This window comes from Erythrolamprus reginae, chromosome 9, assembly GCF_031021105.1.
Source record: "Erythrolamprus reginae isolate rEryReg1 chromosome 9, rEryReg1.hap1, whole genome shotgun sequence".
In the NCBI taxonomy this organism is placed as follows: Eukaryota; Metazoa; Chordata; class Lepidosauria; order Squamata; family Dipsadidae; genus Erythrolamprus; species Erythrolamprus reginae.
Genome location: NC_091958.1, coordinates 927289 through 951053, shown reverse-complemented (window position 1 = coordinate 951053; position 23765 = coordinate 927289). Strand labels below are relative to the sequence as shown.

The window sequence follows — 23765 nt, the reverse complement described above, 5'->3', positions numbered from 1 at the left end:
TTAAACAGTCACTAAACAGACTCTTGTAAGTCAGGGATGGCCTCTATGGCTTTGTGCTCTTTCTACACACCCAGCGTGTGCTTCGGGCCAACGAGGGCACAGAAATGTTCCAAGGCAAAGCTGCAAAGCTTAGCAGAACGAGAGGTTTTCCTTCTCCTCCTCCTCCATCTCCATGGCATCTTCCCAGAACCAGGGTGAGGGAAAAGCTTTTAGTGACAACACCACTTTGCCTCCATCCTCACCAAACCCTCGGGGGCCTTCTTGGCAGTGGCCCCCCGGTTGGGAAATGCTGCCTCTCGCTGGGCATGAGGCAGGACCACGAAGAACCTCCAGGCTTGAGTTGCTGCTTCGGGTCCTGAAGAGCCGGGGAGCGCAAGATTTTAAGGGGCCCGGATTTTACAAGCTCCCCGCTGTTTCCTGCAGCTGCAAGCTGGCGAGTTTGGGGAAGTTTTCTAAAGAGCAGGGCTCAGCACCCTTCTCCCTGCCTGCCAGCGTGAGCCTTTCTCAGCCTTTGTGGAACCGTCGGCTCCCTGAGGGCTAGAGAGGAGTCAATCCCCCCGGGGAAGAAATGTTCTTTGTGGGGCCCTAATGCATTCTTGGACGCTCTTCCATTACTCTGGAAAGCAAATGCGAAAGGCTCGCAAGGGCAATCTCTCCTGCAGGGTTGGATAGACAGCAGCCTTTGCGGGAGAAAAACACTTGCCACCCTCGCTGCCTTCACCTACCTTGAGTCCTGCATCCAGTTTGGGTCACCACGCTACAAAAAGACATTGAGACTCTAGAGCAGTGTTTCCCAACCTTGGCCGTTTGAAGATGTGTGGACTTCAACTCCCAGAATTCCCCAGCCAGCATTGCTGGGAATTGAAGTCCATACATCTTCAAACGGCTTAGGTTGAGAAACACTGCCCCAGGGGAATGAGGACGCTGGTTGGAGACGGCTGACATTGGTTTGTAGAAAGAGCGTTGCTGGCTGGGGAATTCTGGGAGTTGAAGTCCACACATCTTCAACGGTTGAGGTTGAGAAACACTGGTCTAGAGAAAGTGCAGAAGTGCAGGATGATCAGGGGACTGTGTTCTGTCGGGCTCTCTGGCAGACTCCTCCCAAAAATTCACAGGTACAAATTTCAGACACACGCACGTTTGAAAATTCAAAACAATGTTCTTTATAATGGAAATTCACTTAAACTAAGCCCTCTTTTTGTATAGCAAAGAGCGCTCGTCTCCAAACAAACTGGTAATTGGTACAAGTCCCTTATCAGTTCTGAGATACTTAGCTTGCAGCTGTGAAGCAATTCACAGTCCTTCTTCTTTCACAAAGTGACACACACTTTGCTCTGGTTTAGTTTCAAAGCCGGGAAAAATCAGCACACAAAAGGTAAAGTCAGTAAAGCAGTCATGAAATACAAGGATCAGATAATCCTCCACAATGGCCAAACCCACAGGCTGCTCTTTATAGCAGCCTCACTAATGACCACAGCCCCACCCAACCACAGGTGGCCTCATTTTCTTTGATAATAATCTCTCAGTTGCTGTTGCCTATGCATCGCTCTCCGCATGCGTGGCTGGATCATTAACTCTTGTTCTGAATCCAAGGAGGAGCTAGAGAATTGATCTCCTTCTGAGCTGTCTGCCACACTCTCCTCCTCCCTGTCACTCATGTCTTCTTGGTCAGAGGAGCCTTCATCAGCAGATTCCACTGGGGGCAAAACAGGCCTGCAGCATGTGGATGTCTCCCCCACATCCACAGTCCTTGGGGCAGGAGCAGGGCCAGAGCTAACCACAACAGACGAAGAGAGGGTGCAGGAACTGGGCCTGGCTATCTAGCGATGAGGAGGTCCAGAGGGGACATGATAGCAGTCTTACAATACTTGAGGGGCTTCCACAGAGAGGAGGGGGGGGGGGGGGTCAGGCTGTTTTCCAAAGCACCAGAAGGCCAGACCAGGAACAACGGACGGAAGCTGACCAAGGAGAGATTCAGCCTGGAAATAAGGAGGAACGTTCTGATGGTGGGAACGATCAATCCATGGAATAGCTTGTCTGCGGAGGTTGTGGGACCTCCAACTCTTAAGATTTTCAAGAGGAGATTATACTGCCATATATCCAAAATGGTGTAGGATCTCCTGCTTGGGCAGGGAGTTGACTAGGTGACCTATCAGGTCCCTTCCAACATACATACATACATACATACATACATACATACATACATACATACATACATGAATGAATGAATGAATGAATGAATGAATGAATGAATGAATGAATGAATGAATGAATGATTGCCTCCTCCTTGGGGCTGGACCAGAGCACAAGAGAATGTTCCCTGGAGCAGAGGCTCCCTGGAATTGAGTTGGGAGGTCCAGGCAAGCCATGTTTGATCCCTAAACCGCTGGAAAAGAATGGAAAAAGTGATAAAGTCGCTTGTTGAATGAGGGCCTCTCAGAGCTCCCCCAGCTGTTCTTGTGCTGGGGTTCTTTGGGCTACAGGAAAAGGGCAGAGGTCTCGCTGGTTTCTTTGCAGCTTCAGAGGTTGGGCAAAGTGTTCGGCTGTGGTTTCCACCATAAAAACCCTGGTGAATTCAACTCTATTAGAGATCCCAAAATTGTGGAGACCTTCTGCAGAGACAGCCAACACCTTGACTGATTCTTAACAACGTCTGCTTTGACCTAACAGGCTAAGCCACCATGGGATGGCTTGGTTCTGGCTCAGGGCTCTGTATGAGCTGAGCCAGGGAGGCTTGCCAATGATACCGCAGAGCTTCCAAAGCCGCCCTTGGAGAGGAGAAAAAGTCACTTCCACCATCTGAAGGAGCATCAAGCAGAGAGAGGTCAAGGCTGACCCTATCTTGTCTGGAACAGAGAGCACCAGGGAAACGGTCTTTACTTAAGACGCTGTGTTTAGGGAAACATCTGTAGAAGCGCCTTAATGTGGAAGTGATCTGAGAGTCCTTGGCACCAAATCACACCAGGCTCCCCGTCACATCCTCCTGTGGTGTTGGATGACAAGGGGGGGCCAAACCCTGCGGGGAAGGAAGCCGGGTGGGAACTGCGGCATCCTCTGTTTCTCCTCCACCTGCAAAGTCCCGATAGGGAGCAGCTTTGGGGGCAGGTTCAACCGCTCCCTCGGCTGGGCTCCAACGGGCGGGGGGCACCCCACCTGCGGGACTCAGCTGCCGGGAAGAAGGCAGCCGGCTGGGCGCCCTTCTCCTCCCCCCCACCCTTGCTCCACACATGCGCACCCCCCTCCTGCCCCCCCTGCCCTAGGTGAGCAATTGGTATTCAGGCGGCAACACGGTCTCCCCCCCCCCATCGAGGCCTGGATGTGTTTGTCTTAATCTCGGCGTCTAAATCCCAGCTAATCCCAGGAGCCGGGCTGCAGAGGGCATGTTGCAGCCTTTTAATTTCATTGGAGGCAGAAGAGCTCTCCCTTCCCCAGGCTTTTAATTCAGGCTGGAATGTGCGGAGGAGATAAGGGCTTCGGAGGCAGCCAGTGGTCGGAGGAAGGAGGCAGCTCCCTTCTGCTCCGAGTTATCGCCACTTGCAGCTGCATCCGGCTGGGTGACATCTGCAGGCAGGCAGGAAGTCTCTGTTTTGCTGGTTCTTGAGAAAAGTGTGTGCCGGAGGGGGAGGGGGAGAAAGGGCGGCCTTGTTTTGGGGGGTGTATTGGCCTCTCAGAGCTCCCCCAGCTGCTCTTGTGCTGGGGTTCTTCGGGCCACACGAAAAGGGCAGAGGTCTCGCTGGTTTCTTTCTCTGCGGCTTCAGAGGTTGGGCAAAGTGTTTGGCTGTGGTTTCTTCCATAAACCATGGTTAAACCAACTCTATTATGGTTCCTGGTGTGAACACTATCCCAAAATTGCAGAGACCTTCTGCAGGGACAGCCAACATCTTGATTGATTCTTAACAACATCTGGTTTGACCTAACATATCATCGCAAATGACCTAAGTGCCAAAGCCCGGGGCAACAAGATCGCCAAAAAGGCTTCAGGTATTGTTAACCTAATCCTATGTAGCTTCTGCTCTGGTAATCTCACACTACTAACCCAGAGCAGACGAAACCTTCGCCAGACCAATCCTTGAATACAGCTCATCTGTCTGGAACCCACGCTGCATTTCGGACATAAACACTAGCAAACGTCTTCACGAGAAGAGCCCTCCACTCTTCCACTCGCAACAGAATATGCTATGCCAGTGTTTCCCAACCTTGGCAACTTGAAGATATATGGACTTCAACTCCCAGAATTCCCCAGCCAGTGGATGCTGGCTGGGGAATTCTGGGAGTTGAAATCCAAATATCTTCAAGTTGCCAAGGTTGGGAAACACTGCCCTACACAACTAGACTTACAGTCCTAGGCTTAAAAAGCTTATAACTACATCGCCTTCGACATGACCTAAGCACAGCCCATAAAATCATCTGCTACAACATCCTTCTTGTCAACGATTATTTCAGCTTCAACCACAACAACACACAAGCACACAACAGATACAAACTTAAAGTAAATCGCTCTAAACTTGACTGCAGGAAATACGACTTTAGTAACCGAGTAGTTGATGCATGGAACTCACTACCAGACTCTGTAGTATCATCACCAAGCCCCCCAAAATTTCCCCTTCGACTCTCCACTGTTGACCTCACCTGATTCCTAAGAGGTCAGTAAAGGGCGTGCATAAGTGCCCCAGCGTGCCTTCCGTCCCCTGTCCGAATGTTTCTCTTTTACTAGTATCATGTATATGAATATTATTATATCTTTGTATACCACCAATATGTACTTGACAAAACTAACAAACTAACAAACAAAACAACAGGCTAAGCCAATGGCTCGGTTCTGGCTTAGGGCACTGTATGAGTTGAGCCAGGGAGGCTTGCAAATGATACTGCAGAGCTTCAAAAACCCCTTGGAGAAGAGAAGACACTTCCACCATCTGAAGGAGCATCAAGCAGAGAGAGGTCAAGGCTGAGCCCATCTTGTCTGGAGAAGAGAGCACCAGGGAAACGGTCTTTACTTACAAGAAAACAGAGTCTGTCTCAACCTAGAGGATACTTTCCCAATGCGAAGAGTAATTAGATTGGAATTATATTGGCTGCTGGGTGTGTATGGTTCTTTTAAAGATATTATTTTATTGTTATTCTATGATTGATTTTATTATGCAATATTGATTGTACTTTAATGCTATTGTATTTATTATTGGCCGCTCTGAGTCAGCTTTGCATTGAGCAGCATATAAATGCAATAAAGAAAGATAGATAGGTAGGTGGGTAGGTAGGTAGGTAAATGTGCTTCAAAGCCAGTGTACAGAAGGGTTGGTGGGTGCTCAGGTAGAGAGCAGACTGCTACCTATCCATGGCCAATTGTGATTAAAGCAAATCGGGGTTTAGAATCCATTACTGCGCTTTGCAAAGCATTCTTCACAGCTTGGCCTAACGTCTGAACCCAGGCAGAATTTGCTTGAAAGAGAATCTAGGAGGCACCAGCCGGTCGGTCGTGATATGGGAGTAGAAGCTCTTTAGGCCAAATGTTGCAAATATCTTGACAAATCTCAAGCCTTAGCCAGAGGGTTTTTTTTTGGGGGGGGGGGGGGGAGTGTTGTCCTTGAAATGTTAATCCGAAGGCAGTGGTCCACACAGACGGCCCAGGCCATTGTCCATCCCAGGTCTCCACTTTTGTGAATGGAACAGAAGTGACGCCTTGTGGGCAGGCGTCCAACAGCTCGGCCTGGCCTTGGCCACCTGCCTCCTTTCCAAGTTCCCAAGCTCAAAAACAGGGCTTTGTTATCGGAGGCCCCTGGGCCTGCCCTGCCCTGCCAGAATCCGCTTCCCTTTCCCAGTCCCACCCTGCCTGCACCAGGGCACAGGCAGATAACAGGCTCTCGGCCCTCGTGGCAAAGGGAGGGGGCAAGAAGGGAGAAGGACCCTCCGCTGAGGAGGAGCCCAGCAGAATTCTTCAGCCAATTGCTTCAGCAATTGGGGGATTCCACCTTCTCCCCACCAGGCCTCCCTTGCCCTGGTTGGGGTCTTCATGGCTTCCAGATATTCCCCCCTTTATATTGTGCAGGTGGGTCTGTTTAAGAAGGACTTAACCATACATGGGCTTAGTTACCAGTCTAAGTGGGAGGACACGTCTGGCCTGGTGCAAAGGGCAATTGGCCTGCTCTTAAATTGGGGCCACCAGCCTGAGTAGTTGAAGAAAGTTGGTGAAGAAAATTCCTTTCTCTATCGCACAATACTAGGACGAGGGGGCCCTCCCTAAAGGTCATAGGTAAGAAAATGAGGACCGATAAAGGGAAATATTTCTTCACCCAGAGGGTCCTTGGTTGATGGGATTCCCTTCCAGAAGAGGTCGTGACAGCTGTCAGCCTGGAGAGCTTCAAGGCAGGATGAGACAGATTCAGGGATGCCAAGTGTATCATAGGTGGTGATTGAAACGGATGTCCAAGTGCCGCCTCTATGTTGGTTGAAGCAGGCAGGGTTCCCTTGGGTCCCATTTGTTGGGAGTCAAGAGAAAAGGAAGGTTTTGCCTTCTCCTTCTGCTCAAGATCCCCATGGACAATTGGGGGGCCACTGTGGGACACAGAAGGCTGGGCTTGATGGGCTTGGGGCCCAATTCAGCAGGGCTCTTCGTAGGTTCTTAAATGGTGGGGGGCGAGGATGCCAACTTGCAGAGAAGATGGTGGTGGGAATCCTTTTCCAGTTCTCTTAATATGCACAGCTCTGAAGCATCAGCCATTCCTGGATGTCACGTTAGGATGCCAAGAATTGTGCCTGGCACGACTGCTTCTGCCCCATAGAGAGAGACTCAGTGGCGCTGAGGGAGGGGGGGCAGCCGGGTGTTTTTCTTCCCCCCACAGGAACCATCTGTGTCAGTGGCCCAGCTCAGCTCCGCCCAGGGCTCAGTTGCCCTTCCGGGCCAGTTTCCTTTCAACTCTCCCCAGCCACGGAAGCCTGGCCTGCACCCGGGCAGCCACAGGGAGGGCACGGAGGAGGACGTGACGGGCATTGGTGCCAACGCTATTCTCCCTTCCCTCTGAAGAGCTGAGCTGCTTACAAAGCCTGCCCTTCCCCCCTTCAGCTCTGCCTCTCCTGCAGGGGCCAAAGGCTGCCTTCCCACAACAACGTCTCCTTGGCAGGGATTGGCTGGGGTGGGGTGGGAGGAAAGAGACAAGGGTGTGTGTGTGTGTGTGAAAAGTTGTGTATTTTTAAAATATGCATGTGATTTATATTTTTCATACTGTACATAGGCATGCCATCCCAGAAGCAGGTCGTATCCTTCTAGAGTTAGTATTCTCTTATTTTCTAAGGTTATCCAGTCTTTAATCCAGGATAATCCTGTGGCATAATAGCTGAAAGTTGCATTGTTGCTTTGTGCAACGTGACTGCCCCTCCCTCGGGCCCTCCCTCTCTTTTGCAGCCCAGACTGGGGTGGTAGAACTGAGTGTGAGAGCTGCCCTCATTCTTTGGGGGAATTGATGGGAGAGCAGGGCAGAAAAAGGCCCTTCTGGGCAATGCTTCTACTAACCCTCGGAAACCAAGGGCAAGAGTTCCCCTGAGCATATGCCACACAGAGTTCCAGTACTCAAACTGGAAGGCTTTGTGGCAGCTCCCAATGGAGCCCCCCCCCCAACCCTCCATCCTTTGAGCTTCTGATGGGAACCAGCAGCTGGGTTGCAGGACCTCTTCTGCCATCCCAGGTCAACCCATCCCCCTCCCAACCCACCCCGATATGGGCCCAGTGTGGGCAGGCCGGCCAGATCCTCAGGAAGAGGAGGGGCTCAAGACCCCAGGCCTCTGGGAACCCCATAGCAAACCTGCTCCTCCCCACACCTGCAGCCTTGATCTGCGTGCCAAGGGGGAGGCCCAGCACCTGTTTTCCACACGCCCCAGTGGGAACGTCATCGCGCAGCATCTGGCCTGCTTGTTATTTTGGGGCTGGGGATTCCCCCCTCCACCAGCCCCTCCAGTTTCACAGTGAGCAAGAAGGGAGCCCCTTCGGTTGCACGTCGAGTAACGGAAAACCCCATTGTGGGTTCAGAGAAACTGCCCCAGCCGGCCAATTCTCACATCCTCTTCTAGTTCCCCTTGGGCCCCATGGAGGTGGAGGCTCTTCCCCAGCCTCCCGAGCCCTTCAGCGCATATGCAGCCTTCCAGAGGGGGGTTTAATTTGGAGGAACAACCTGGAACTAAGGAAAGAAATTCCTGACAGTGAGGACAATGGTGGGTGCTCCAACACTGGAGGTTTTCAAGAAGAAATTGGACGGCTATGGGTCTGCAATGGGATGGACTAGAAGACCTTCCAGGTCCCCTCTAACTCTCTTGTCTAGGCCTGAACAGGCAATGGAGCTCTCCATGAATCTCCAGAGAAAAACTCCTTGCTTTCCACCAAGAATCTTACTTGTTTTCTGCCTGTTTTAAATACTCACTTTGGGGAGTCTTGTCAGATCGGAGGGCTGCCTTTTGGGTGTCCCTTCGATTCCTCTGGGGGAAATCCTGGCTTTCCTTGAGTGCAGGGCAAGGAGTTAAGATTCCCACCACCTGCTAAGCGACCACAGTGCGGTTTAAGCCAGGGGTCTCCAACCTTGGCAGCTTTAGGACTTGTGGACTTGGACTCCCAGAGTTCCACAGCCAGCAAAAGGAGTTGAAGTCCACAAGTCTTAAAGTTTGTCAAGGTTGGAGACCCCTGGTTTAAAAGCCACAAGGGCAGAGTTAGCCCAAGACCTAAGCTGAAGCCTAGCAAATTCCTTTGGCACTGGAGAGGCTCTGCCCACAGGAGGTCACCTTGGCATGGTTGGGCCCTGCTTTGTGCAGGCCCATAAGCCACCTTGACCGTAATGTGGGCAGAGGTGCCCTAAATCTGGAATCCTCCTTTGCTTGTGTGTACAAAGGACCCCTTTGGGACTCTCCCCTTCTCTGAAACCTGGATGGGGAGTCCTCCCCCATCCTTTGCTTATTGAAGTGGAGGTCCAAGTGCTGCCTCTATGTTGGTTGAGGCAGGAAAGATTCCCTTGGGTCCCATTTGTTGACGGTCAGAGGAAAGGGAGGGTCTTGCCTTCTCCTCAAGATCCCCATGGACAATTGGTGGGCCACTGTGGGACACAGAAGGCTGGACTCGATGGGCTTTGGCCTGATTCAGCAGGGCTCTTCTTAGGTTCTTATGTTAAGTGCTGCAGGTGGCCCAGACAGGCACCATTGGCATGCAAAGCACAGGTGTTCTTGGGCAATCCCCACCTGCCCTGCTGCAACAGGTGCCAGCTTGGGTGAGCCAGGGTGGGGTCGAGAGGAAGCCCCCAGGGATGGGAGCCGGGCACCCCAACATCCATCTCAAGGCAACAGCTGTGCTTTTTCTGTCGTTCTGAGAGGGGGAGGAGGGGCTTCGGCGCTCTCCAGATGTTCCAGCAGGGAGGCCTTCCGAGGCCGTGGGAAAGAGAGCGAGGGTCTCTCGGGGGTCTGCAAGAAAGCTCCAGGGTGGACAGCTCATTGCTGGAGCTTTTGCTGGGAGGGGTTCTCCTCCGGAGGGGGCCCTCCAAAACAGCCCCCCAGTGGGCAGTTGCGTAAAGGCAAGTGTGAATGTGACACTTCTCATCCTTCCGGCTCCATGCATTTATGCAACACTGTTTACCGGAGCGATGCTTCTGTCTCCCGCAGATAAAACTCTTTCGCCACTCCTTCAATCACGGCTCCCGACGGGGACCGGCTTGAAACCTCAGCCCGGCTTGGCCGTGGCGATAAGCATTGCCCGCCTGCCCTTCTTGGCCCCTGCAGCCTCCCTGAGATCCAGCGGCTTCTTGGAGGGGGCAGGCTGGGGGGGCTGAGACCCTTCGTATGGCCATGTAGGCAGCCCCTCCTCACCAAGGACGAAGTGGTCAGGGTCTTCCTTTGCCCAGAAAGCTGCACAGCTACATCAGGAGATGGAGTCCCTCATGCGTCTTTCTTTTTCCTCCCTGGGGAGGTGCAAGAAAAAAGCAGACACCCGCGAGGGGCTTTTTGGAAAGGGGGGGAAGCATGCAGACTTCCAGCCATGAGGCTACCTGGCTGGAGCCCCCCCCCAAAGGGGAGCCTATTGCTATTGCCCTGGTCTGCCCATCCGTGAAGCTGGTTGACTGAGATGCTCTTCTCACAGCAAGCAAACCCGGGCTGCCTTCACACAGCTCCAGGCTAAGAAACCACCTTCTGGCTCACTGTGATGGGTGGATTCAAACCCTCTTTTGGGCTTTCTGGGTCAGTGGAGGGATCCATGCACAGGAACTCGGCAAAAGGGCCAGGGGGGAGTCTGCCTGCCCCCTCCAGGATTGGGGCTGTGGCTCCCCTGCCCTCTGCCATCAGCCTATCAGGCCAAACATCCCCTTGAAAATGGGGTGATGGGGAGGGAAGAAAGGAGCCGGGAAGCCACCAACAGAAGAAGAAAAAAGGAGGCGTTGGAATGAATTATTCCTTCTGAAGGAGGGGAAGCAATCGAAGGAAGGCACAGAGGAGGAGGAGGAGGAGGAGGAGATAAGGCAGGAGACAGAAGGAGCAAGGGGGGGGAGAGGAGAGCGAGGGAAGGAAGGAAGAAAATAAAAGCCGGAGGAGGGAGAGAGAGAGAGCGACACGGAGGTGCACAGGAGCCCTCCCCGCCCCCTCCCTCGCCTATCGCCCTCCCCATCACCAGAGCCCAACCTCAAGGAGTTTTTCACCAGGGTGGGAGTCACCCCCAGCTGCTCGGCTGGTGAATAAGCACCTGCTTATCTCCCCCAACGGCTGTGAAGAGCTCCAGATTGCCCAGGCGATGCAATTTCCATATCAGCCCCCAGCAGCCGCTCCAACGAATCTACCACACACAACACACACACACACACACACACACAACACACAAGAGGCACGTGGGGACCAAGGTGGAGGAGGATCAATTGGCAGGGTGGGGAGGGGCTGGGAAAAGGAGACAAGGGGGGGGGGGCAGATGGCAATGGTCTCTGCAGAAGATGCAGAAAGTTTGGGTGCCAGTTGGGGGAAAAGAGGAGGAGGAGACGGGGGCACCTGGGCCCCCTCAGAATATCCTCGGTATGGTCAAAAAAGTCAAGATGGCAGCCCTGACCATGCCAAGGACTCAATCTCATTGTGGTGGCCACTCTCTTGACTCTGACCCTTTCCTGGTGGGCTTCGAGGCTGGTGGGAATCCTCTTGAGCCAAAAAGAGCCCTTAGATGGGCAGATTGCCCAAGCAGGGTTGGGAGGGGGGCAGGACGGGAGGGGGGCTTCCTGAGGGGCTTCGGAGAAACTCCAGACCCTGACTGGACTCTTCTCGGGGGAGCAGGAGCAGAGAAAGGCCCCCGCCTGCCTCTCCTTTCCCTCTGCCTCCAGGGATGCCCAGATGGTCCTCCGGCTGCTGGATTGAGGGCGGGCAGGGGGGGGGGCAGGCAAGGCTTAACCGAGTGGTGGGCGGGGGGGCTGGCGGGGGCTGGCAAGCTGGCGGGGAAGTTTGCAGCCGGAGTTTAGGATTCTCTCAGGCTTGGCCCAGCCTTAATCCGACTTGGGGTTGCGGAGTCCAGAGCTGCGTCGGCTCTCAGCAGGAGGAGGCCGGAGGCCGGGCGGGGATGGGGGTCCAGCTGACTGCCTGCAGACTTGGGGCCGGGGGGGCTAGTGGGAGGACCCCCTGCATTTCCAGGGCTGCTCCCCAACAAGCCGCCCGGCTGGCAAATGGGAGGAAAGAGGTGTCCGGCATCTCTTGGCAGGATTGGGGGGGGCGACATGGTTGACTTTTCTGACCCCTCCCAGTTTAGCCCTTCAGCCACTTCTCTTTTGCCTGCAGCCCTGGGGACGCCCCTTCTTCTCCCTGCAAAAGCCTCCTGCGCCTCACTAAAGCCCCCCTTCCCCCTGCTTTTCTCCGCAACCCCCAGCCTCTCGCGCAGCCCCCTCCTTGGTGCGCTGGCATTTTTGCCGGGAGCCACCACGCTGGCGCTTCCCCCTCCCCTCCCCGTCCCTGGCTGCAAGACAGGCCAACAACGAACTAAAAATACTCGGAAACCCGAGTCGCGTGTGAAAAAGGCTGGAGCCGCCGGTTTCCTCTGGCCTGCCCTCCATCCCCCCCGCCTTTCCCAGAGGCGACCGAGGGGTCCCCGCCCAGCCTCGCCGAGGCCTGACCCCCCACTTCCTGCCTGCAAAGCGGCTTGTGTTCTCCACACCTGCGCTCTGCCATCAGCCGCCTGGGCTCCTCCATCTAACCGAATCCAAAAATATTAAAAGCCGGGCCCATCTGCTGCCCAACTGACGAGAGCAGATGCGGGAGGATTTCAGAGGGCTGCCTGGCAACCCTTCAAAACTGCCAGAACCTGCACCTGTCCAGACGCCTCGGTTCCCCTTCCTGGATTAATCCCCCCTCCCCTCGTGTTTTTGCAAAGGAAGGGGGAGGAATCCCCACTCAGCCACTTTGCTCCAGGAGCTGTGTGCCTCCAACAGAAGAACACACACACACACACACACACACACACACACACACACACACACACAGAGGGAAGCTCTTGGCAAGCCTTGCCATAAACACAACTGCACTGGCACTAGGACCACCCTGGGGAGGGGAGGGGAGGGGAGGGAGGAAAAGGGCAGGAAACAGGGTGACCGTCTCCTGCCCCTCACCCCAAGTCTGCCTGCTGCTGGGGAGGAGAATGGAGGGCCCCCGCCTGGGCCAGGCTGGTCCTCGGCCATTCAGCTCCATTGCAGACCCCCCCCCTCAGGGCCTGGCTCTTTATGAAGCCACAAAGCTGATTTGGGTCCAAACAGCAGCCTCAGAGGAGCAGGAGGGGGCGAGGCCTGGGATCACCCCCCTTTCAAGCCTCTGACCCACATGGGCTCTCTTTCATTCTGTAAGCAGGGCAGCTAAGTGGCAAGTCCTATGTCAGCCTAAACCCAGATTTTTATATTTAGCCCTGGCCTCCAAGCCCCTGTCTGGCTCTGGCCATCCTGAAGGCTCCTGGGTCCTCTCTGAGCTTGGCTGTTTTCTTATAGACCGTCCAGTACCCAAATAGCCAGAGCATTTAGACTTATATTCCATTCCACGGTGCTTTTGCGGCCCTCTCTAAGCGGTTTACAGAATCGGCCTCTTGCCCCCAACAATCTGGGTCCTCATTTGACCCAACTCAGAAGGAAGGAAGGCTGAGTCAACCTTGAGCTGGTGGTGAGATTTGAACTGTTGAACTACAGCCAGCAGTCAGCAGAAGGAGCTTGCAGTGCTGCACTCCAATCACTGCGCCGACAAGGCTCATAAACTAAGTAACATACTGATGGTGGAACCTAGTTTGGTAATGAAACGCCTGCAAGAAAACAACGAAGCTCAGAGAGCACCAAGAATCCTCCATTTCAGCTCTGGGCCTCATGCTAAGCCATGGTTTACATGCAGTGGTTCCCAAACTTGGCAAACTTTAAGACTTGTGGACTTCAACTCCCAGAATTCTCCAGCATATGCATAGCATAGCATAGCACAGCACAGCATAGCAGGCTGGAGAATTCTGGGAGTTGAAGTCCACAAGTCTTAAAGTTTGCCATGTTTGGGAACCACTGATTCAGGGCAACAATGGCTGGGTTGTCACAAGGCCCCCATGGGATGCTTTGCACAACAGACACCCTTCCCTGTCCAAAGAGCCCCTGTGTGGCACAGCCTGATGGTCCTCCTGCTGCCTGCTTGGGCCCACCAGCTGCAAAGCCAGGCCGGGTGGCCACCTTGTGGAGGAAGCAGATGGTCACCCAGCAGCTCCCCCCCAGCTGCTCTTCCGAGCGGGCAGCCCTGCAGTGCTGGGGAACAGCCACCCTCTTGGGCTGCTGGCGGAGGTGACCAGGCAGGGCGCAGGGCCAAGGCAGCGGGCCAAAGTCTCCGCCTGGGAACAATGGGCTGGAAAGGCAAGGGGAAGGGGGGGCGCTGCCAAAGGGAGGGGCTGGCTCCTTTCCACCAGAGAAGGATGTCACTTGACCTCCCCTCGGGTCACCGCCTGGGAAAGGGTCAAGGAGAGCGGGCCAGGGCTGCCCGGGAGGAAAGCCGCCAGGGAGATCCTGTTTCCAGGCGGGGTCAGGCTACGCTGCCCGCCTGCCCCAGCCAGGCTGCCCCGAGACCTCTTCCGTGGACGGAGAAAGAAAGAGCGGCCAACTGTAAGCTTCTTCAAGCAGCTCATCTTTCTTCCCGTGTTTCCCTACAGTCGCTGCTCCGACAGGTAGCACTGACACTGGGACAGCCCCCAGCAGCCCTTCCCTTCCATGTTTTTTGCGTGCATGCATGGGGGGTGCAAAACATTCGCCAGACCAATCCTTGAATACAGCTCATCGGTCTGGAACCCACAAACGCCCAGAGATACTTTACTAGAAGAGCTCGCTCCACTCGCAACAGAATCCCCTATGGAACTAGACTCACAGTCCTAGGTTTAGAAAGCTTAGCACTACATTAAACATGGCCTAGGCATAGCCCATAAAATCCTCAGCTTCCTGTCAGCAACTACTTCAGCTTCAACCACAACAACACACAAGCACACAGCAGATACAAACTCAAAGTAAACTGCTCCAAACTCAACTGCAGGAAATACAACTCTAGTAACCGAATAGTTGATGCATGGAACTCACTACCAGACTCTGTAGTATCATCACCCAACCCCCAAAACTTGACCCTTAGACCATCTACTGTTGACCTCACCCGATTCCTAAGAGGTCAGTAAGGGGCGTGCATAAATGCACCAGCGTGCCCTCCATCCCCTCTCCTAATGTTTCTCTCTTACTACTATCATGTATATGAATATTATTATATCTTTGCATACCATCAATATGTACTTGACAAAACAAACAAAGAAACAAATAAAAATACAAACCTTTATGATGCTTTGGGTAACTTCCCAAGGGAGGGGAGGTGCTCACTTTAGAATTCAAATGCAGCCAACATCCTGATTTCAGTGCGGTACCTGACTCAAGTCGGGTCAGTTTCTCCCTGTTTCTGCAGAGACCAAGGATGAGGCCAGTTGGTACTCAAGGGGGGTGGCAAGGGTTCCCATCCATCCAGAGAGATCAGGGAACTGCCAGGGGGATTAAAGCTCTTAGAACGGGGATGGCCAACCGTGGTCACGAGACTTCCCAGAATTCTGGAAGTCAAAGTCCACAAGTCTTAGAGAGGCCAAGGTTGGACACCTGTGCCTTAGAGGGAAAAGCAGAACATCCACCGAATAATCAAAAATAACCCCATGCTCCAACTTCTTTCAACTGAGTAGTATGTGGTTATGCTACATCATATTAGTAATATAACATGATATGGTTTATCATTTATTACGTAAAGAAAAGACCTGTTTTCAGCAGACCTAGGCCTTTCTGGCTCAAAAGGAAAGCCTTCTTCTGAAAGAGAGGACCAGCTCAGAAGAAGTAAGGGGGGGGGGAGACACAACACACACACACTAATTCTGTAAATAAACTCTCCAGAAGTTAACGTATTTCACTCATAATACAGAAGTGGATTTTGGCCACTCTAGCTGCAAAGGAAACAGGTGCTGGAGTGGATCCCAAGAGCTAGCAATTGAGTAACCACATCAGATCCCATCCTCGGTAGCAGTGTTGAAGGGATCAACAACAGCCTCCTTTCTGAGATTCTCCCCTCCAAGCAGATTCAGCATTTATCCTGCAATCTTCTCCAGTTCCTACGCTTTACTTTTTTGAGGCAAGCCAAGATTGACCAAGAGCCACCGCTTCGCTGCGAGCGCACAATACATACGACAAACAACCAACCAACAAAGACACAACCAATAGAACTAGCAGCTGGCATGGCAAAGCAGCCTACTCTGCAGAGCAGTCAAAGACCAAGGTCTCGCTCCATGGACGTAACAATCACACCATTCAAGGACATAAGTAAAAGCTGTTCACACAATCATGTTTGGGTTCTGAATTAACCAGCTTTCAGGGTTTCCCCCATGCATTGTCACAAAGCAGCCCAAATGGCTGGATTCCTACAGCACTATGAACAAAAAGAAGGCAAGGTTTAAAACTAACCTAGTTTTAGATCAGTTGTGTGAATGCAGCCAGATACCGCCATCTCTTCTCCCCGGGGACAGGTCATCTCACCTGGGGCTTCCCCAGAGCGCAGGCAGGTGGCTCTTAATCCTGTTCATTGGCCAGAGAGACAGAGGAGCAGGAGCAACCCTGGCTGACCACAGAAGCCAAGGAAGGACTCAATTCTCTTCTCTTCTCTTCCCTTTGGTCTTCCAGGTTGAAGGGCTGGACACGGACTCTCTGTTCTCCAGGCACAAAAGCAGAGGGGGAATAACTCGCTCTGTGTTCCTAGGATGATCCTCTTTCTATCTGGGAAGCCAAAGAGCCTGGGTGGGAGCCCAGCAGCGACATCCTGGAGAGCCTGCAGCCCTCTTTCTCAGCCGGCTGAGCAGGAGACCTTCACGAGGCAGAAACAACAGGAAGGAGAGGGACTGGCCTTGGACTCTGGCAGCACCTTGGAGGCAGCCGAAGCAGCCAGGCCCTTCCAGAGATACGTATTTAAATTTCACTTGGTGGTGGGGAGAGATCGAAAGGGAAAATACCAATTTTGCTCCTAAGGAAAGGCTGCAGAAATATTTCAGTGAAGGAAAGTTGAGTAGAGTAGAGTAGAGTAGAGTAGAATAGAATAGAATAGAATAGAATAGAATTCTTTCTTGGCCAAGTGTGATTGGACACACAAGGGATTTGTCTTTGGTGCAGATGCTCTCAGTGTCAATAAAAGAAAAGAGACATTTGTCAAGAATCAGGAGGTGCAACACTTAATGATTGTCATAGGGGTCAAAGAAGCAATCAAGAAACTATATTAATAAAAACCTTCAGGAGACAAGCAACAACTGACAGTCATACATAAGTGGGAGGAGAGGGGTGATAGGAAGGATGAGAAAAAACTAGTAGTGATACCAGTGCAGACTTAGCAAATAGTTTGACAGGGTTGAGGGAATTATTTGTTTAGCAGAGTGATGGCACTGAGAAAAAAAATGTGCTTGTGTCTTGTTGTCTTGGTGTGCAGGGCTCGGTAGTGATGTTTTGGGGGGTCGGAGTTGAAACACTTTGTGTCCACCAGGATGCAAGGGGTCAGTAAATATTTTCACAGCCCTCTTAACAAAGAACTCCTGGAGGAGCAGAATCCTGCCAGGCTCCATAGGAGCTTCAGCAGTTGATCTGGGAGGGAGAGGGACAGTTGGGAAGAGTTGCCTTCCTCAGGCCTCCCAAAGGCCACCTGGCTGAAACCACGTGGCTCCAACCCCACAGGGCTCTCCCTTCTTTACCAAGCCTGTTTCCCAACTTCTGGTGGGCCCAGTAGGCTCGTGTTTCACCCTCCCCAGGCTCCAAAGGCTTCCCTGGAGCCGGAAGAGGGTAAAAACGGCCTCCCCCATCCCCCTGGAGGCTCGCAGGAAGCCAAAAACGCCCTCCCAGAGCCTCTGTGTGAGCCAAAATTCAGCTGGCCGACACACACATGCACCTTGGAGTTGAGCTAGGGCAACAGCTCATGTGCCAGCAGATATGACTCTGTGTGCAACCTGTGCCATAGGTTCGCCATCACTGGGCTAGGGAATTCTGGGAGTTGAAGTCCAGGCATCTTAAAGTTCCCAGGGTTGGCAGGCACTGCTGTAGGCAACTGACTGGCAAAGGGGGAGGGGGTTTCTTGATTGGTGCTGCAATGGCAGAACTCCCCGCTGGTTGAAACGTGCTTCCCTTTCATTAATGTCACTCATGGTTTCATTTGATTCTCATGCAGCTCCTTTACAATGGAAAATTATAGGCATTTTTTACTAAATCTGTAATACGACAACCTGCTTTCTGTCGCTTGTCACGGTTTTTGTTTAATGTTTGGTACTTTTTTAACAGCATTCATGTACATGTAAATACAACCCCATTCGTTCAAGGAGAAGCAAAGGGCTAAAGAATAGGTTTCAAGGGGAAAACACGTTCTGTGTTGATATTTATTTTCACTCCAAATCCTTGCCAGAAAGCAGGCCAGGAACAACGTGCAGTGAAATTGTGGCTGTAGGTTCTGGAAGTCTCCCATTCCTCATTTCAGAATCTGAGAAGGGCTGAGGGGTCCCCATTCCCCATCAAAGAAAGGCAGACCCCTTGTGCTCAATGGAAGGCAGCCAGAAACTCTCTGCAAGAGGGCAACACTCCCCCCCCCCACAGGGACAAGGGAGCAGAGAGGGTTGAGCAGCAGCCTGGAGTTACCTGGAGACCCATCCCCAGGAAAGAACTTCAGCCTCACAAAACACCTTGGTTAACTTTCTCTTGAGGGAGGGTGTAGGTTGCATCACTGGGTAAAAGGGCGAGAAGACCCCCTCTGGGTCTCGTGGAGGGGGCTTGGACAACGGCCGAGGTTAGTCGAAGAAGGAGGCAACATCTAACCAACCAAGTTGGATGGTTTGAACGTACAGGGTAAGGGTACCACTAGGAACTGCTCGTGGTGGCTCTTCCATCGGTTCAAGATCACAGGCCTTTGACCTCTCCATGCCACTTGCCCGGGGGGAGGGAATGACTGGCCACAAGAGAGAGGTCCAACCATGCTTAGCCTCCTGGAGATCAGCGTAGGTTGGCTAGAAGTTGCAACCTTCCTAGACTACCTTTAATCCTTGCTCAGTAGGGACTTTTAGAGGAAGTGGAAGTCCACCCAAGAGCTGTGGTGGCACAGTGGTTGGAGGGCAGTACTGGGGCTACTTCTACTGACTGTCAGCTGTCAGCAGTTTGGCAGGTTGAATCTCACCAGGTTGACTCAGCCGTCCATCCTCCCCAGGTGGGTCAAATGAAGACCCAGATTGTTGGGGGCAAGAGGCTGACTCTGTAAACTGCTTAGAGGGGGCTGGAAAGCCCTGTGAAGCGGTAGATAAGTCTAAGGGCCATTGCTATCTCAAAGTAGCTGACGTTGAATAAAAAATAGAGGGAGAAAGCAAACAGGGCGTTTTATAGAGGAGGACATTGAAGAAAACATAGTCATCCAAACTTAAAAGTATTCTTTTTAAAGAATGTGATGCTGGATATTTCAAATATCATCTTCAAAAATCCCGACCAGAAAGGTCAATGGCCACACCACCCATCCATCCACCCATCCACCCATCCACCCGTCCGTCCGTCCGTCCGTCCGTCCGTCCAACCCACCCACCCACCCACCCACCCATCCATCCATCCATCCATCCATCCATCCATCCATCCATCCATCCGGGTCTCATGTTACAATCAACTCTGATTCTTTTTCTTTTCAAACCCGGTCCATCTCTATTTCTAAACCCATCCTCTTTTCCTTTACCTTCTTTGCTGTGTAAACTGAGGCAGAACTTTAGGGACAGATTTGGCCATCAACAGTTAATGTCCTCTGATGCTAATCTTGCCTGGTCTCCCAACTTTCTCTACAGTCCCCCCCGCACTCTCTTTTCAGGGGGAGGTAGTGAGGACCAATGGGTGTCTGTGAGAGCCGGGAAGAGGGCAACGGGCAAGGGAAGTGGGCAGGCAGAGGTGGCCTTGTCCAGGGCGTCTCTCCTCCCCGTTTCCTAAGGACACTTGAAGGGTGAAATGTTGCCTGCCACCACCTGCATGTTTAGGGCTGTGAGAGAATCCGCCTTGGTGGGAAGGTTGGCCGGAATGATGGGCACCTCTTGTTGGCGAAAGCTGTGGAGCGGATGGAGTTTGCAAAGGCTTTAACTGACGTTCTGGCTGCTGTTAATTATATTAAAGAATGCAAGAGTGAGCAATGGGCTTTTTATTAGCTAATGAGGATTTCCATTTTGTGCCCTTTGATGTTTGAAAAGCTAATGGCTGCTCAATTAAACCCCTTTGGTTTCCCTCTGCCTCCCCCTGCTCGCTCTCTTGGTTAAGGGCTGGGGAAGGAGAGGCGATCCTCCGGCTTATGGGGAAAGGGGGGGAAAGGGGGGGAGGAGGTGTGGGAAGCAATTTTGCCCTCTCTGGCAGGCGCAGCCCCTCCGCTCCCCCTCCCACCGAGAGTTTGTTGGCATTAAGGAAATGTGCAGTGTCTGCCCCCATTATTCTGCTCTTCCCAGGACAGGGGGCTGCCATTAGGGCAGTGCATCCCAATGATTTTATGTGACACCCCCCTTAGGAAGAAGTAGACATTTTGTGCACCCCCAACTCTCCAATCTGGGCTCCAATAGAATTTTAGTGTTAATATTTGGAATCCTGTGTACAGTTCTGGTCACTACATCTCAAGAAGGATATAATGGAACTGGAACAGGTGCAAAAAAGGGGCCACAAGAATGATCAAGGAAATGGAGCCCCCCCCCCTAGGAAGCCAGGTTGCAACGCCTTGGTCTCTTCAGCCTTGAAAGATGGCGTTGAAGATCAAAGTGTATAAAATCCTGCATTGGATAGAAAAGGTGGATAGAGAAAAATCCTTTTCTCTATCACACAATACTAGGACGAGAGGGCCCTCCCTAAAGCTCATAGGTAAGAGAGGACAAATCAAGGGAAATATTTCTTCACCCAGAGGTCGTTGGCTTATGGAATTCACTTGCAGAAGAGGTCGTGACAGTTGTCAGCCTTGATAGCTTCAAGGCAGGATTAAGCAGATTCATGGATGCCAAGTGTATCAGTGGTGGTTATTGAAACAGATGTCCATGTGCCGCCTCTATGTTGGTTGAGGCAGGCAGGGTTCCCTTGGGTCCCTTTGGTTGGGGGTCATGGGAAAGGGAGGGTCTTGCCTTCTCTTTCTGCTCAAGATCCCCATGGACAATCGAGGGGCCACTGTGGGACACAGAATGCTGGACTCGATGGGCTTTGGCCCCATTCAGCAGGGCTCTTCTTAGGTTCTTATGTTCTTATCTATTATTTTACTTATGATAACTGCAAGGAAACTATTGGCTGGGGAAGGCTGCTCCACCCACGTACCTGACAGTAAGTCACACGGAACTCAGTGGACCCCCTTTTCGGTTAGGCAGGCATGGCCTACAGTGGTGAGGCCAGGCCAGCTTCATCAAGCCAAGTTTTGGGGTCACCAGCCTTGCCCATAAGTGTCACTTCTGCCGGGCAATCCCAGCAAATGGTGTGGAGGGAGGCTTTAGGGTGCCGTTCGAAGCTTTCGCCCAGCTGCAGAGGAGGCTACTCCTTGTCCAGCAGCAGGTTTGCCATGCCATTCATATGGCTACTGTGGTGTCTGCCAAGAACAATACGAACCCAAGCAGCCGCCCATTCTAGGCACCTCTTCCAGGCTCAGGGCAGCGTGCAACTGGGAAAACACTCCCCATCTGGGGGAATCGATCGAGAGGGACCGTGCATGTTCCTCAGGGTCACCCACATCCCCCTGGCATTGCTCCACCCCCCCCCAGGTGGGCCTGCCCCACTATTTGAGAAACGCAGTAGGGCAAGGGAGCCAGAGAATTCTGCCAAGTCCTGGAAGGGACCCACACTGAACTCGGGGGCTTTTTCTTGAAATGCAAGGCAGTCAGAGGTGAATGAAGAGAATTTTGTGTGTGTGGGGGGGGAAGGAACCCCTCCCCAAAATTTTGCAATAGGAAGGCGGGTGGAGAAAACCCAGCAGGCCAAGTCCTCCATGCTGCAGCCTAAAAAGAGGGACTCCTTCTCCAGGGCCCCCTCTGACCCTCCCTGTAGAAGTGGAGAAAGAAGCAGCGGCAGAAGCCCCTAGCCCAGGCTGAGCCCCCTGGCTGCCTTGCAAGGCTCCCAAGACCCCCCCTCTCTCTCCAGACCCCCCACCCACCCCAACAGGTGGGCTGCTGTGAGAGCATCTTTTCAACTCAAGTGTGAAGAGAAACCGAGCTGGGCAAAATGGGGGGGGCAGGATCTCCCCCTCCTCTCCCCCCCTTTTCTCCCCCTCTGCTAAGGCGAAGGGGGCCACGTCAGCTCTGGGGGCCTGGATGGGAATAAAATATGCGCCCAAAGACATTAAAACGGAGTAAATAAAAGAGATAAAAATGGAACAATCCAGCTGGGAACTTCTCCTCCTCTGATTAAAAAGAGCGGGGAGGGGGCCCTGAGGAGGGGGCCGCTCCCGCCCTTGAAGAGGCAGCTGTGCAGGAGCTGGAGACTGATAAAGTCCCCGCGACCGCCTGTTTGCCAGAGATAAAGCCGCGCCGGCTCGGCTGTCCTCAATCCAAGCCTAAACATCAGTGTTAATGCAGCCTGACAAACTGGCATTTAAGATAGAATAAATACGGGCTGTTGGCGCTACTATTACCTAGACCTTATTAATCTGCTTGCAGGCATTTAAATGGCGTTAAAAATATGGAGTTTACTACTCAGGGCTTCAATAGCCGGCAATTCATCACGTTTTCTGCCCCCACCCCCACCCCAGTCCACCACCACCTCGGCAATTGTCTCCCGGTCCGAAATGACCTGCCACTCACTTGAAAGGGGCTTTCCAGGCAGCTGAGGGGAGGGCACAGCTGAGGCTGGTTGGGCTGGTGGGGGCCACGCTGCCCAGGAGGTGATGGTGCTTCCCCAAAGGGCCCTGCCAGCCCTTCGAGGTAGGCCAGTCCAGAAAATCCACTCCATGAGAAGATTAGAAATTTCCTTCTTTGAGATGGGCTCCATTATCTGGATAGCAGAGTTTGAAGGGACGTTAGAGGTCGTCTAGTCCAACCTCTTGCTTTGGCAGGAGACCCGGCCTAGAGCATTTCAAATAAATGGATGTCCAGTCTCTTCTTCAAAACCTCCAGTGGCAAGTTGTTCCACTGGTTAATTGTCCTCACTGTGAGGAAGTTTCTCCTTAATTCCAGGTGTGCTTCTCTCCTTGCTTAGTTTCCACCCGTTGCTTCTTGTCTGGCCTTCAGGTGGTTTGGAGCACAGCTTGACCTCCTCACCTTTGTGGCAGCCCCTCAGATCCTGGAAGGTGGCTGTCCTGCCCCCTTTCGTCCTCCTTGCCGTCTCTCCTCTTCCTGCTTTCGCCCCCTTTGCATCAGAAGGCAAACCCTTAAAGCCACTTCTTGAATTGGGCCTTGCTTCCTGGGGCTTAGCCAAGGCTTCAGTGGATGCTCTGCCAGGCAGGTGGCCCCCTGCTTCCCCAAGACCCTGCAAAGGCACCTTCTTCACCCAGCCTGCAAGTGAAGCAAGGAACGTCCCTAGTTTGAAGCAAGGGAGCCTTTCCCAGACCCTGCGGCCAGTTGCCTCCGCACTCTGCCGTTTCCCCCCAGGGCCATTAACCACCCTAATGATTTCCCTCCCCCAACTGAGTGGCTTAAATAGCGTCTTTAATTGGCCCCGTTGATGTATCTCTCCCGTCCAGGCTCTGCTACTTTATAAGAAAGACACGCGCAGTCATTAAAGGAAGCTCTTAGCAGAATCAACTACTAATGGCACAACCAGGCCAAGGTCTGACAACAAGGACAATCCTCGGGCTGGCTGGAAGAACAGGGGCTCCCCAAGGAGCCAGACTGGCCCAGCCATGGTGGAGCAGGCTAGGCCATGTGGGAGGGAGGGAGGGAGGGAGGGGGCTACTGTTGCCCTTCAGGGAACCTGCCCAAGGTAGCACCAGAATGGCCGGGCCTGCTTGGGTGGGTCAGTACTACTGCACCAGTTGGGCTTGTCAATATATGAACTGACTATCAATGTATGCTTGGAGGAAATAGAATAATGTTACTTTAAGAGCCAGGCTGCAACTAGCCATAAAAGGGAGAGAGATGTATTGCTCTCTATTGGGTTGGGTTGGGTTACACTGTATTGTTGCTTGTTGCTGGCTGCTGCAGTTATTTATTTATTTATTTAATTTATTTATATTGTCCAATACATAATACACATTGAAGAGAAAGATATGTAATAATATAAATAAAGAAAAGAATAGAAGAAAAGCTATAAAAGTATAGGTGGACATAT

At 52.6% G+C, this 23765-nt stretch overlaps 1 protein-coding gene across 1 annotated transcript in view; it reads right to left on the bottom strand.

Annotated features, from left to right (window-relative positions):
* The window catches only part of CBFA2T3 (CBFA2/RUNX1 partner transcriptional co-repressor 3), a 65247-nt gene extending 42885 nt beyond the window's left edge, over positions 1–22362 (bottom strand). The window contains exon 1 of the mRNA XM_070761795.1: positions 22301–22362. The gene's annotated coding sequence lies outside the window, so the exon portion shown is untranslated. The remainder of the gene's footprint in view (positions 1–22300) is intronic.
* Between the last annotated feature and the right edge of the window lie 1403 nt (positions 22363–23765).